Genomic DNA, 14,965 nt, shown 5'->3' on the forward strand with positions numbered 1-14,965 from the left:
TTCAACAAATAATACACTGCATATATTCTTCTTAGTGGTTAATTGCTGTACAAGATGCGGACTTGTGATCCTATTTACAAACACTATTAGAACAAATCATTCTATTCATTAAGAGAATGCAACTATATATTTATCCTAACCACTTTGAATACACAGATACAAAATGGACATTCATCGGTATACCCCGTTTTTTCTAAGTTCACTTACTGAATATTATAGGTGTGTAAACTCAGCAAAATATTCTAAAAGAGTCCAGTAGCCCATAATAGCATTGGGTCTTCTGTTTAACTGGCAATGTCAGAAATTATTGACCTGAGTCCCCCACAGCTCAACATAACAGCATGGCTTTATTTCCTATATTTCGTCTTCATACTTTTCTACTGGATGGTTAAGACCAAGGTAAAGCAGGACCTATGCAACAAGAGTTGTAGCTTTTTGGTCTGAGAAGGTCAGTGAAATGCCCTCAGGATTTATCCTGAGATCCTGTACCTCAGATTGTAGAACCTTTGTCAGTGCAGCCATGTGGATGAGTCATGGCCATTGCTTGGCCAATGTGCTCTCTGTGAAAGCCTGAGAGAGTGTCTTCTCCCCATGTGACTCTCCTTAGGCACACTCTACGTCATCGATCACTTTCCTCTTGGCCCCATAATCTTCTTGATCAGAAAATTTGGGACACTACCGAGGTACATGACGTTACAGTACAAGTTCTCATATGTCCTGAGTCTTAATTGACCTTAGAAGGCTAGGGCCAAAATGTTGGCTTTCCTTGTAGCCCTCCTTTTTCCTCTAATTTTGGTATGCAAATTTAGGTTGTTAACCATCCGGAAGACAAGCTTATTGTTATTATCAAGCAATTTAGGCTATCAAGCTTAACCTCACTATCTCACTGCATTTCAAACATCTTAGGAATAATATGGAACAGGTATTTTTCATCAAGTATTGATATGTTGAACTTTAAGTCCCTACATAATATGATAAAAAACCATTTAAAACTTAGATTGTATTTTAAAAATAGGATAAAGAATTCTATACTTCTCATGTTTGCACATAAGTCCAAAAATCTCACCATATACAACCTTGAAGCAGGACAGTCCCACAATATTCCTTTTCCTGTCTCTTGCTTTCATTCACCACCCCCTTAGGTGAGTTGGTTTAACATTGGTCATCTAATGACACTGAACTTGAATCTAGTGAGTAGAAAAGGGTGCATTTGTAAATTTAATGGGTATAGAGGATGTATTTGTAAATAAATACAAATCCAGGCTGTAGTGCTGTGGTAGCAGTACTCATGTATCTACCTATACTTGACTGCAACTTCCCAAGGCCTGTGGCTCATGAGCAAAAGTCAGAACTTGTAAATAAATACATCCTCTCTGTTTTGAAATAGAATAGCTGAATAGCCAATATAGATGGAGATGTCAATTGTGAGCATACACACCCCCTCTGAAATCTGTGGGTCTTATTCTTGTGGGCCTTTCAGGACAGCTGATGATCAGAAGTGTCTGTGCAGTATTCTCCACCTGGAATAAACAGGTGGATCAAGAGCTGCTCGGGGATGTAGCCCTGAATGTATAAGCAGTAGGAAGAGGAGGTTGGATCCAAGGTGAAAGAATTTTAATAATGTCAGTGCCTCTGGAACCAGTGATGAAGTAAAAGAGAACAAGGCCAGAACCTTAACACAAAGGGGTTGTACAAGAAAATTAGCAAGTGAGAGAGATCAGCAATGATTTCTGATTATAAATTCCATCAGGCAAAGTTAATTGGTTAACCCAGCACTCTGGACAATTAGGTGGGTCAGACATACATTTAGGAGGCACTAATTGAATTGGCCTTAAAGAAACATTACTATTATAGGAATGTTTGTCCTTGGCTTATGGTTTCTCTCAAGAGTCATAGTTAAGATATACTCTGGGAAATATTACTTCATGTCCTTGATAAGCCAGATGGTGATAGCTTTGCCTTTATTGATGCTTTAGACATTTCAAAGGTGGTGGTTAACTAAAAAAGACAGCACCAATGTAAACACTATGTCAAGTTCAAATGATCATCTTGGTTTAGGGCAATTATGCTGAGCCATGGTTTTTTAGAAAAAAGAAAAAGATTAGTAAGAAGTGTATACCCTGGAAGGAATATGGGACATAATAACCTCAAAAAGTGAAGCTCTACCCCCAAATTGCATAACATCTCAGAGATGACTATGTGTACTTTGGTCACTAGAAATAAGCTAACATCTAGGAAATATTTAAGAATTGGATTTCAAATGTAAAGTAGGAAGAAAATTAAAATTAATTTTTTCCTATAGTTATGGATTGAATATAACTTGTGCTCCTCCAAATCTATGTTGGAATTTATTCCTCAGAGAGATAAGAGGATGGAACTTCTACTAAGGTGTTCAGAGTGGGGCCTTCAAGGGGTAACCAGGATTAAATACAGTCATCAGATTGGAGTCCCCACAATTGAATAGTGGTGGCTTGATGGGAAGAGGAAGAAAGATTAGAAGGTATACACACCCATGCTTCCTGTTCCTTACCATGTTTCGAGCCTCCTCTGGTTCTTCCTGGCCAAGAAAGCCACCACCAGATATGGTCCCTCAACCTTGGACCAGAACTTCTAGCCAAAATAAACCTATTTTCTTCATAACTTAACCAGGCTGTAGTGCTGTGGTAGCAGTACTCATGTATCTACCTATTCTTGACGGCAGCTTCCCAAGGACTGTGACTCATGAGCAAAAGTCAGAACTTGGCATCTCAAAGCACATTTTTTCTGTGGTTCCTCAGACCTTCTTAAGTTGAAATAAAATCTACTTTATGCAAATTAATCTTTAAAAATTGTATACTCCAATGACCTTAAGTTAACTCTTAGTATTATGCAACCATCACTACTATGTGGTTTCAAAATATTTTCACCACTCCCAAAGGAAACTTCATAACCATTAAATGCTTTGAGGCTTGTACATCTATTCTAATTCTCCCCTCCTTGAAGTACTTCCCCCCCTCAGCCATCCATAGAAATTCTTACCAGGTTGTGGTGGCACTAAAAACATCAGAAAACAAAAGGAGCTAGAGACAAGCCTGGGCCTGGGCTCAGCAGCCAGAGCTGGATCCAGACAGGACAGTATCATCCTATGTCTTCAGTGGTGGTGTCTCTTGGAAGACCTGCACATGAGCAACAGGATCTGGACTTCTATTTTTTAGCTTCTCAGTTGTTATATAAAATAACTTCAAATTGATGCATTCATGCATATTTTATTTAAACAGTTTGATTTTGGGGTCTGGCTTTCCCTACCCTCTCACTCGTAACTTGGTCCCCTTACATCCTTGTGTTATCTCCTTTGTAACAGACTACACTACACTTTCCCACTTCTTTTCTGTATTGCAGAGTCAAATGGCAACATTTGTCTACTATAGAGTACATATTTTTCTTATTTATCTTTTACAAAAGTAATATTAAAAATGCATAACTATATAACCACCCATCTTATATATAGAGTCTGCCCCCAAAATGGATACACCCTTCAGCAGTTCACTGAACTAATAAATGCCTGGAAGATGATGGCCACCACTTTGAGCACCTCTTGTAATTGTAGAGGCTGAAGTAACTTGTACTAACTTCATGCTGTCTCAATGAATTCAATATTAAAATATTTGTACAAGTTTTTCTTTTCCTGATGTATACTTTTTTGTCAGACTCTGTATTTTACTCAACAATAAAAATATCTTGGATATCACTTCAAGTCAACTGTTTTTATTGTTTTGTAATATCACACAGTGTAAATGTAAAATAACTTATACCATAATTCTCAAATTGATTGTCTTTCTTTTGTCCTTTATTCTTTTTCCACTAAGAATTCATATCATTCTTATCTTTGTTAATTCTTTTTTATATATTTGGTACAGGCCCTCACTATGGAGCTTGGACTCATAGTAATCTTCCTGTCAGCCTCCCCAGCACTGGGATTGCAGGCATGTGCCACCATGCCTGGACTCAGTGACCTGCTCAGCACATATGAGGGTGGGTCCAGCAAGGCATGTGTCTTTATTAATTCTTTAACTTCAGTTTTTACATGTTATACTGGGTGAGAAAGTATCCAATTTTATTTTTTATAAAACTATGTGACTACTTGTCTTAGAACCATTTATTAAAATTATCCTTTACTTACAGGATTAAATTCCCACATTTGGCACACATTAGACTTTTTGATGTATACTGGAATCTATATCTGAAATACATATTCTGTTTCATCAAGTGATTATTATTGTTTTATAGTATATCTTGGTATCTGGCAAGATTAATACTCCTTCATTTTGTTCTTTTTGAACATTTTCTTGATCATTCTGTAGTAATTATTCTTCAACAGAAATGTATACTCCTGTTAATTGCCTTCTCCCCTCACACACAATCTACAAAACTATTTAGAATCTAATTTAAATTGCATAATACCATATCTAGGAATATTGCCAGCGATAAAGACATGCATTGCATCATAATGATGAGGCCAATTTTCCAAGAAGACAAAACAGTTCTAGAATATTATGAACCTAATAGTAGAACTTCAAAATACATGAGGCAAAAACTAACATAACTGAAAGAAGAAAAAAAATAGAAAATTCACCAAATATAGACAGAACCTTTAATATTTTGACAGCTTAATCACTGGAACAAGAAAGAGAAATCTGGGTAGAAATAAGGTAGAAATGAGTGTTCCCGCCTACCACTTATGGAAACGCATGAATAGCAAATGTGTGGCTTACATAGACACTCATCTGAGGAACCAAATGCTGTTTTCAGTTCTTGCAAACATCCCATTTCTCCATAAAAAAAATTCTGTAGTACAATTCTAAGTGAAGTATCTAGAAAGTTAATAATTTTATTTATTTATTTTTAATTTTCGTGAAGGGTCTACAGGGTGTTCAGGGTCTCACTACTAGATTGGACTCATAGTGATCCACCTGTTTGCAGGCTCCCAAGAGCTAGGATTACAGGCACGTACCACCATGCCCAGTCTCAATTGCTCTTTCGGCGTGCCCCGGGGGTGGGACCAGCACGGCAAGCCTGGGGATAGAACTCCCAGCCCCTGCACCTGCTTGCTGGCACTTTAATCCGCTGAGCTATTTGGCTGGCCCTAGAAAGTTGATGATTTGCAAAGCTGATTGGGCTGGGTGTGGTGGCGCACACCTGTAATCCCAGCACTTGGGAGGCTGAGGTAGAAGGATGATTGTGAGTTTGAGACCAGCCTGTGCTACAAAGAGAGCCCAAGGCCAACCTGAACTGCAAAGTGAGAATCTGTCTCAAAAAGACAAAATAAATAAATAAATAAATAAATAATAAATAAATAAATAATAAATAAATAAATAAATAAAAGCTTATTATAACACTACCCTAAAGGGCATCTCACAGGTAATTAAGGATAATGGAACAAAATTCTGAGCGTCTTTAAATCTCCTTTCCCCTAATTTTTTTGGCATAGTCTTTCCCTTAATTTTGCAAAAACATTTAGTGCTGAGTCAAGGATGCTGGATGTTCCAGAAGAATATCCTGGCCTCCTTCTCCACATATTATAAATAGCACCAGCGCTGCTCACAATCGCTGTCCTGCCCTGTGCTGGAGCTGGACTTCAGCCCAGTGTGCAGAGGCCACCCAGTGATGAGAAGGAGCTGGTCCCTGTGGCAATTGCATGCTTGGCTTTTCTTCTGAGAAGACTCAAACGAGGGACACAATTAGTGTCAACAGTGGTGGGGTGTGTTTATTTTTTTCATGGTGTGGACACCCAAATTCTGTGACCAGCTCTGAGATCTGTTCAAGGTGCCACCCATTGGTTTCATTTTTTGTGTGTGGTTTTTTTAGTCTTTGTTTTAGAAGAACAAGAGCTAAAAATGTTAGTCATGACTTGCTTGATACATGACCTGTCACAAGGGAATAAAAGGCAGTTGTGATTTGCCAGCTGTGCTTGATGCATTCCAAGTCCTGATGTTGGACAGAGCACCAGAAGTGAACTGCTGTGAATAGATTCAGATATAACCTTGAGATTTGCAAATCAAATCAACTAGAATGTTATTGAGTTGTACACTCCAACAAGTCAAGAAAAAGGAGGGCAAGAACCGAGCAGGTCTTGGGCAAGTAGATGAAAAAACAATTTTTTATCTTACTAGCCAAAGAAACTTTACTTAAACTTCTGTTAAATGTGCAGTGATCATGTTAAGGCTATGGACTTCAGTTTTATTTACAACACTGAGATAAAGTAACATTGTTTGAGGGAATAGGTACTATAGCAACTACGAAAGAGTTTACCACATCCTATCAGTATCAAACAAGACTGGTGGCCCCCTGACTGATGGTGATAGTTAAACCAAGTTTCAGCATGAAGAAGAGGAAGCCTTGAGACTATTTTGACAGAAAAAGAATCACTCAAAATTAATTAGAAGGGGTAGTTGTCTATTTAACAAATTTAAATTTTGAACTAGAGACATTTTTGTGTTAAGTTTAGAAATTAGAAATAAATTCAAATCTGTATATTTTGTGCTCTGAATGAAGGAAGTAGCCTATTTGGCATCCTAAAGACAGGACTTATAAAGGCAAAGTGACTCTTCTGAACAACACATCAGCCTTGAAGTTCAATCTAAAGAGCTAGGATTGGGGGCAGGAGAATTACAAGTTCAAGCTCAGCCTGGCAACTTAACAACTTAGCAAGAATTTGACTGAAAATAAAAAATGAAAACAGGGCTGATGATGTAGCACAATGCAAAGTCCTTGGGTTCAGTCCCCAGTACCTTAAAAAAGAAGAGACTGAGCCTTACTGGTTTCTGTTCTTTGTGTTTGTTATTTGCACTTTGTATGAGTGGGGGAGTGGGGGAGGGGTACTGAGGACCCAACCCAAGTTCTCTGTCACTAAGCTATATTTGCAGTCTTTTAATTTTTTCTTTGTGCTCAATTTTATCCATACTTTTTACAGTTTTGAAATGGATGATTGGATCATGAATTTTCAGCCTTTTTGTTTATTTTTACCAAATGTATTTAAAGCTATAATGCGGGGGGGGGGCGCTCTTCTGGGTATCAAGCTTGGGATCTTGTACTTCCCAGGCAGGTGCTTATGCTGTTGAACTATATCTTTGGTCCCTTAAAGCTATAAATTTCTATCTCAACCAGATTTATGTAAGTTTTCATCAATTGTGTTTTCATAAGTTCACAACTTGTAGTAGAGAATTATTCAGAAATATATTACTTAATTTTAAAACATGTGTATGTCTAAGTTTTATGTTTGTGTTTATTTCTAGTTAATTCCAATATGGTCAGAAATTATACTTTCATTTAATTTTAAATTTTTAGTGATTTTTTTTGGCAGTACCAGGGATTAAACTCAGGAGCTTGCACTTGCCAGGCAGGCACATATTCCTCTGAACTATCTGCCCAGCACCCTTAAGCCTTATATTTCTTTTAACTTTGACAGCTGATCCATATGTTCTTGATTTGGGCTGAATGAACCATATCTATATCTATTATATCTATATGTATCTATATTTATATCTATAATCTATACATGTAGGGATATATACCAATGAGGCCAAATTTTTTTGGTTTTTTCAAATTTTTTTTCATAATTTTATTGAGAAACAAATAGCAATGAGACAGTTTCAAACCAAATTGGTAGGACAATTTCAATAATTAACACATTGCATACATTCTTCCTAGTGTTTAATTGCTGTACAAGATGCGGACTTGATAGCTTATTTACAAACACCATTAGAACAAATCACTCTATTCATTAAGAGAATGTAAGTATATATCTATCCTAACCAATTTGAATACACAGATACAAAATGGACATTCATTTGTATACCCTTTTTTTATTAAGTTCCATCATTTACATATTATAGGTGTGTAAACTCAGCAATATATTCTAAAAGAGTTCAGAGATCCACAATAGTATTGGGTCTTCCGCTTCACTGGCAATGACAGAAATTGTTGACCTGAGTCCCCTACAACTTAACGTAACAGCATGGCTTTACTTCTTATACTTCGTTTTTATACTTTTCTGCTGGATGGTTAAGACCAAGGTAAAGCAGGACCTATTTAACAAGAGTTGTAGCTTTTGGGTCTGATAGGGTCAGTGAAATCCCCTCAGGATTTATGCTGAGATCCTGTACCTCAGATTGTAGAACCTTTGTCAGTGTCAGCCATGTGGATGAGTTACAGCAAAGGCTTAGCCAATGTGCTCTCGTAAAAGCCTGAGAGAATGTTTTCTCTCCATGTGACTCTCCTTAGGCACACTCTACATCATCGATCACTTTCCTCTTTGGCCATAATCTCCTTGATCAGAAAATTTGAGACACTACTGAGTTACATGACGTTACAGTACAAGTTCTCATATGTGCTGAGTATTAATTGACCTTGGAAGGCTAGGGCCAAAATGTTGGCTTTCCTTGTGGCCCTCCATTTTCTCTAATTTTGGTGTGCAAACTTAGGTTATTAGCCACCCAGAAGACAAGCTTATTGTTATTAGCATACAACCTAGGTGGTTAAGCTTAACTTCACTATCTGTCTGAATATCAAACATCTTAGGCATAACATGGAACAGGTGTTTTTCATCAAGTATTGATATTTTGAACTTTAAGTCCCTATAGAATATGATGAAAAAACATTCAAAAATTAGAATATATTTTTAAAAATAGGCATAAAGAATTATATACTTCTTATGTTTACACATAAGTACAAAAATCTCACCATATACAACCTTGAAGCAGGACAGTCCCACAATATCCTTTTCCTATCTCTTGCCTTCATTCACCACCCTCTTATTTTGGAACAATCATCTACCCGAGAGACAGCACAGCAGCAACTGGCATGTCATGACAAGCAGCCCATATTCGGAAGACCAGAATGACAGGCACTCCAAGCATGAAACTACTATTATAGATTACCATCTGCAGTGCAGTTGCTTAGTTCACAGGTATCAGTATATATAGTTAGTCAGGGTGAGAATCTTTCCACTTAACTGCTAGATTCAAAAATCTTTTGGAGATTCTCAGGATCATTGCCTTGCAAAATGATGGAAACACTGAATGAACAATGCAGAAAAGAATTAGAACACATGAAAGAGATTCAAATAGATATCAAAGAAATTAAGAATTCCACTGAAAACCGGAAAAACTGAATGAAACTAAAGATAGACTTTCATACCTTGAAGATAGTGGTGTAGCTAATGCATATGAAAGGAAAGATCTAAAACTAACAAGGAACCAAGAAATAATAATTCAGCAGCTACAAGATGATGTAGGAAAAATAACATAAAAATAATAGGTGTCAATGGAACAGCAGGAGACAACACAAATGACATAAGAAGACTACCTGCAAAAGGGATAGCAGAAAATTTTCCAAATATGAGAAAAAAATCTGACACACATATCAGTGAGGAATATAGAACTCCACATAGCCATAATCACAATAAATCTACACCTAGACACATAATAATCAAGATATCAGAAATTCAGCAAAAGAATAGAATGTTGAAAGTTGTTAGAGAGAATAAACAGATCACCTACAATGGAAAGCCCATCAGAAGCATGTCAGATTTCTCAACACAAACCATCAAATCAAGAAGAGCTTGGAGTGAAGTATTTCAGGTCCTGAAAGAAATTAACTTCCAACTCAAATTGAGGTACCCTGCAAAACTGTCTATCAAATTCAGTGGTGAGATAAGATCTTTCCAAGACAAAGAACAACTGAAGAAATTCTCCACCAAAAATATTTCCTTAAATACGTTTTCCTTTTTGATATTTTATTTCTTCCTTGATAGACATGAGTATGTGAACTTTGAGTCTCTATTGCTTACTTTACATGTCTAGCATCTCTTTATAATCCTAGATTTTTATTTTCAGATCAGTTTACCTTTCTGATTTTTATCTTTTATGTTATAGAGGATCTATTGCTTTGGGGAAGTTTGTCCTTTTTTCTTTCTTTCAGAGTTTCTGTGTGTACAGATTCTATCCTTGTCCTTTCTAATTATTGATTAAGATTCAGCATCTTTGCTACTTTCTGGACCTGCTCTTTGAAGGAAATTTATAGGAAAGCTAGAGGTCTTGTTTCTTTTTTTTTTTAATTTAAAACCAAGCACTTTATTAGAAATCTGTTCCAGAGCTAATTTAGAACAATGCCACTTCATGGAATGTGATCATATTCCTACTGCTGGTGTCATAAAACTGTCATGCTACCATGAAGTATTTTATTATTACACATGAGGAAAGTAAGGCCAAGGAAGGTTAACTTAACCTGTTCTAGAAACTCTACCAATTAGTGGTAGAATCAAAAGCAAAAATGTGGATTTCCAAGCTTTCTACTCAGCTCAGGAAGTTGGCAAGGAGGGGGGTATATTGTACTTGTTATTTTCTCCCGTAATGAAAAATTCACTTGTGTTCTGCCAGCCTTCTTTCAGTAATATTTTGGTTTCTTAAGTAACATAGGGATCACAGTATAACAAAGACAAAAATATAATCTCCACTTGGTACTTTAATCTAGAAGATTAGAAAAAAGTGGGTTTGTCCCTGAGAAGCTTGTTTCATTTTGCAACTGATTCAACTTAGTTTCAGAGAAAACATAAATGGAATGAATAAAATTAGCAAACAAGGAAGACAACAGGGTAGGGGTATAGCTCAGTGGTAGATCACTTGCCTGGTATTATGTAGGCCTTGGGTTCAATCCCCAATACAGCCCCCTTCCCAAAAAAAAAAAAAAAAGACATTTATATGGCTGTTGCTCTGAACCTTCTTTCAAAACATAATTAGCATAACCCCTAATTCTTCCAGACATCACTTCCAACAAACTGAAGAAATAGTTCAAACACAAGTCCATTTACATAGTACACAATAATGGAATTAAGAACTATTTACTATCCAATTACAAGATGTTAGGGCTATTAAGAAATTGAGAAAGCCCTAGTCCCTTTTAGCACTTGCCTATGGATGTTACCAACAAAGGTAACATCCTTTAGGGTAAACCCTCAGGGTAAACCCTAAAGGAAAGTTTGTTCTTATGCCCATTTCCTCATTAAATAAATCAGACCACAGCTGTAGGAGCAAAACACAAGGATCAAAGCACCAAGGCTGAAGACAACTTTTGACACCTACTATATAAATGACAGAGAGCAACTCAGTGTTCCCTTATCCAACCACTGCACATAGCACTGCTGCCAATCCATCTTGACGCCAGCAATAATTTCCCCCAATTCAACATTCCAGTAGGTATACCCAGGTCAATATTGGGCTCAGCTTTCTGGGTCCTTTGAATTTGCTATATATGTACTCTACACTAAATGTGATGAATTGCAAAAAATAATCTCTTCAAGAAACCTTCATAACAAAATACCAGATTCCCTATTAACAAGAAAAGGGATCAAGTTTAACAGGCCAAAATAGAAGAGAAGGAGTCTGTCAAAACTTGTATAGATGACACAAAACAGCTCTGACCTCAGACCTCCTGTGCTGAAGGAGTCACTAGCAGAAACTCCTAGATGTACGAGCTGTAAATATCCAGAGTCAAGTGGGAAATAAGAATGTTCCTTTCCCATTTAATCATCCTCTGAGCTCTCAGATCTTTCATATGTAGCCACTTTCCAATTTGTGCGTTTGTTTGTCCTTCTCTGTACTTCATTGTTAGCTACAGTAGGGACATGGACTTTTTCCTCTCTCTTTTTCCTTTTGATTTTTTTAGTGTCTCTTTCCTCACTTTCTTCAGAACTGCTGGATGCTGAATCATCCGACTGGGAAATGTGACTTTGTGCCCCTAGGAATAAAACTGGTTTTTTGAGGGACTTTTTTCTGGATTTTTTTCTTGCTCTTATGTGGTTGTTTCCTCTTCTTGGTACTAGAAGCATCAGTTTCTTCTGAGAACTCCCTTGAGGAATCTGCTGTTACATCTGTGGCTTCCTTCTTGCTTTCTTCTGTTTTTTGTGTGATCTTTCCTTCTGTTTCTTTTTGTGAGGCTCCTTTGACTTCTTATGTTTGCGGGATTCATGGGTAGACAATTTTACCTGAGATGTTTTCTTCCCATTGGTAACATCCTGCTGATCACTGTCTGTTTCGAATTCTTCAGGGTATAACTCCTTATAACCACTGTGACCCCATCTGTCTGGCATATTAGCTTCATAATCATACAACTTCTTGTTCCAGGATTCAGGTTTAAGAAAATTATCTTCCAATGTTCCAGAAATTTCAGTCTTTGGCCTCCAATATTCTCTCTGATTTTCTTCATCAAATCCATCACTACGCATCCGACTTGAACTGCTAGGCAACATTTTCCTTTTAGTTTCTTGATAAGTATCCTCCATCTGTTTCTCTATTTCTCTAATTTTCCACATATCTGATTCTTCCTGGATCTTATTGTGAGCATCTGTGTGCCAGATGACATTGCTAAGGAGGACCTTCCCCAGTGGAACCCGGGACATTCTTCAATCATGCCTCGCGTGGCGGGGTTGGGGGAGGAAGCTGTCTGAGAGAAAAAGGAGAGGTCTTGTTTCTTATGACCTAGCGATTTATGGGAAAGTTTATATAACCTTTACTATTTCTTAACAGAAGAGATAAGTGGTATTCTCCACCCAACTCCCCCAAAAATTCATATGTTGTTTTCTTCCCTATACTATAGATAAAAACTGTTTCCTGGAAATATGACTTGTCTTTTTGACATTTCCCTCAGTCATATTGTTTCTCAGATTAAGTAAAGCAGGTGGTCCTCCAGCTTCCAGCTGTAGCCCATCCCTGCCCCTGTGTCCTTGCAAACTATGGATATGATTTTTCTCCTCAAACATATTTATATTAATTTTGCAAAGTATAAAATTTCAGTTTTCTTTTAGTGTTTATAACAGTTGGATCCTACTGTAAATTAGTTTTCTGTGTTGTCTTCAGTGTCCTTCCTTGCAATATGATTTTCCTCTTACCTTATTGTTTCTAGATGAGCTGTTCAGAAGAAAAGGGGAAAATGTGGACTTATAGCAATATATACAAATTAAACTATAATTTCCATGAAGCACTCTGCCTAAACTACAGTCCAATGAGGTATGCAGAAAGAGTTAATAGTCCATCGCCATGTGCCAACTACTCTGTTAATACTGGAGATAAAACCTTGAACTAAATAGACAATGCTTATGGAACTTACATTCCAGTAACACAGACTAAAAATAGTAATAGAACTTGAATAAAACAGGCAAAAGTTACAGTAAGTGCATTGAAGGAAACAATGTGCCAACCACATGTTTGAATCTGACAGCTGCTGCAGCTGAGCTCAAGCTCAACTGGTGTTTGTCTTTGTTTTGACTTTAGAAGCATAGCCACCAGTGGCCTTTCAGACTTCAGATAGCATTTGTCTTTATTTGGTAAGCTAGGAAATGTATGTTCTGTCCCTTTCCAGGCTGGTTTTGTGGCTGGCCAGAGATCCAAGGGAAGGTTTCAGAAGCCCACAGTTTCTTTTCCATGAGAGGCCACAAAGTTAATGCTATCTTTTTCTTCATAGCTATTTATTTCTAACTTTAAAATAATTAAAATGATATTTCTTACTGGGTAGAAAATATAGAGCATTTAATAAAAAGAAAAGGTAACAAGTCTTTTAATTAAGAGCTAGACCTAGCTCTGATCTTAATGAATGTTAAATGCCTTTTCACTTCCATATTTGAGCATTGGGTATTTAACTGAAGTTTAACTGTTTTAAAAGAGTCACAACTTTCCTGATACAAAGTAAAGCAATGACTATACTTCCTTAAAAATTAGGTCAGCAGTTTAAACACTTTTAAAATACTTAGATACTATGAAGAATTTTAGAAAAATCAAAGATATTTCAGGAGAACAATATAGGTGTACTAAAGGATAAAAATTCCAAATTAATGAAGAAGTAGAATATTTTCTTTTGTTCAGCTACCTTAGAAGGACTGTGTAAATTTGTCTGTTGCTATATTGATTTCTTTCATATATTTTTTTGATATTTATTTTTTAAAGAGAGTAACCAGTGCCAGCCAAATAGCTCAGTGGATTAAGGGGCCTGCAAGCAGGTGCAGGGGCTGAGGATTTGATCCAAGGGGCTGCTGTGTTGACCCTGTCCTGGGGCATGCTGAGATGGCAATTGAGACTGGGCATGGTGGTACACGCTTGTAATCCCAGCTCTTGGGAGGCTGTAAACAGGTGGATCACTATGAGTTCAATCTAGTAGTGAGACCCTGAATACCCTGTAGAACCTTCCCTAAAATACAGAGAGAGAGAGAGAGAGAGAGAGAGAGAGAGAGAGAGAGAGAGAGAGAGAGAAAATCATAGTAAAAATCATTAGAAATGATACTGAATTTCACTAAACAATATAATAGGAATTCAACAATAGTTGTTACATTGATATTGTGGTCTTTAAAGTAGTTGTTCAGATTACCAGATATAAGCAGCCAAGAATTGGTCCAAAAAGTTACAGAAAATTTAAAAGGAGAAAAAAAATTGAAGCCTTAACTGCTCCTTCCAATAGACCAGCAGAAATCAGCAGTACCATTATCCAACCTATTGTTGCTTAGAGACTCTTACTAGTTCTAAGGAGAAATTGTAGAATACTAGGCTGTTTCCATCTATTTTCCATTAGAATGTGTTTACTTTAGAAAGAAAAATAGTACATTAAAAACCCTCATATTGCTACCCTCTCTTAATAAAAGAAATTCATTTTCATTTTTACTCACTGTGTTAGTTAAGTGGTTAGGTTAACTTGTGTAAGAAACACTTAACTAAATTGGATAAGCATAGTTCTGGGTGTGGCTGAAGGGATTTCCTGAAGTAGACGCCCCAACCTCTGTGTGAGTGACACCAACCAATAAGCTTGTCACCTGAGTGGAATGAAAGGGAAACGAGGATGGCTGACTCACTTCTGCGTCTTCAGATGAGCTTCTGTCTTCTCTTTCATCTTGGGCATCATCTCCTGGCTTCCAGGACACACTTTTCAGTATCGGACGCAGACTCTT

General features: G+C 37.0%; 1 pseudogene; it reads right to left on the reverse strand.

Annotated features, from left to right (window-relative positions):
• Positions 1 to 11,001: 11,001 nt before the first annotated feature.
• On the reverse strand, positions 11,002 to 12,433 carry LOC101580989 (annotated as a pseudogene).
• Between the last annotated feature and the right edge of the window lie 2,532 nt (positions 12,434 to 14,965).

The sequence above is a fragment of the Octodon degus genome, unplaced genomic scaffold (genome assembly GCF_000260255.1).
Source record: "Octodon degus isolate 3935 unplaced genomic scaffold, OctDeg1.0 scaffold00028, whole genome shotgun sequence".
NCBI lineage: Eukaryota > Metazoa > Chordata > Mammalia > Rodentia > Octodontidae > Octodon > Octodon degus.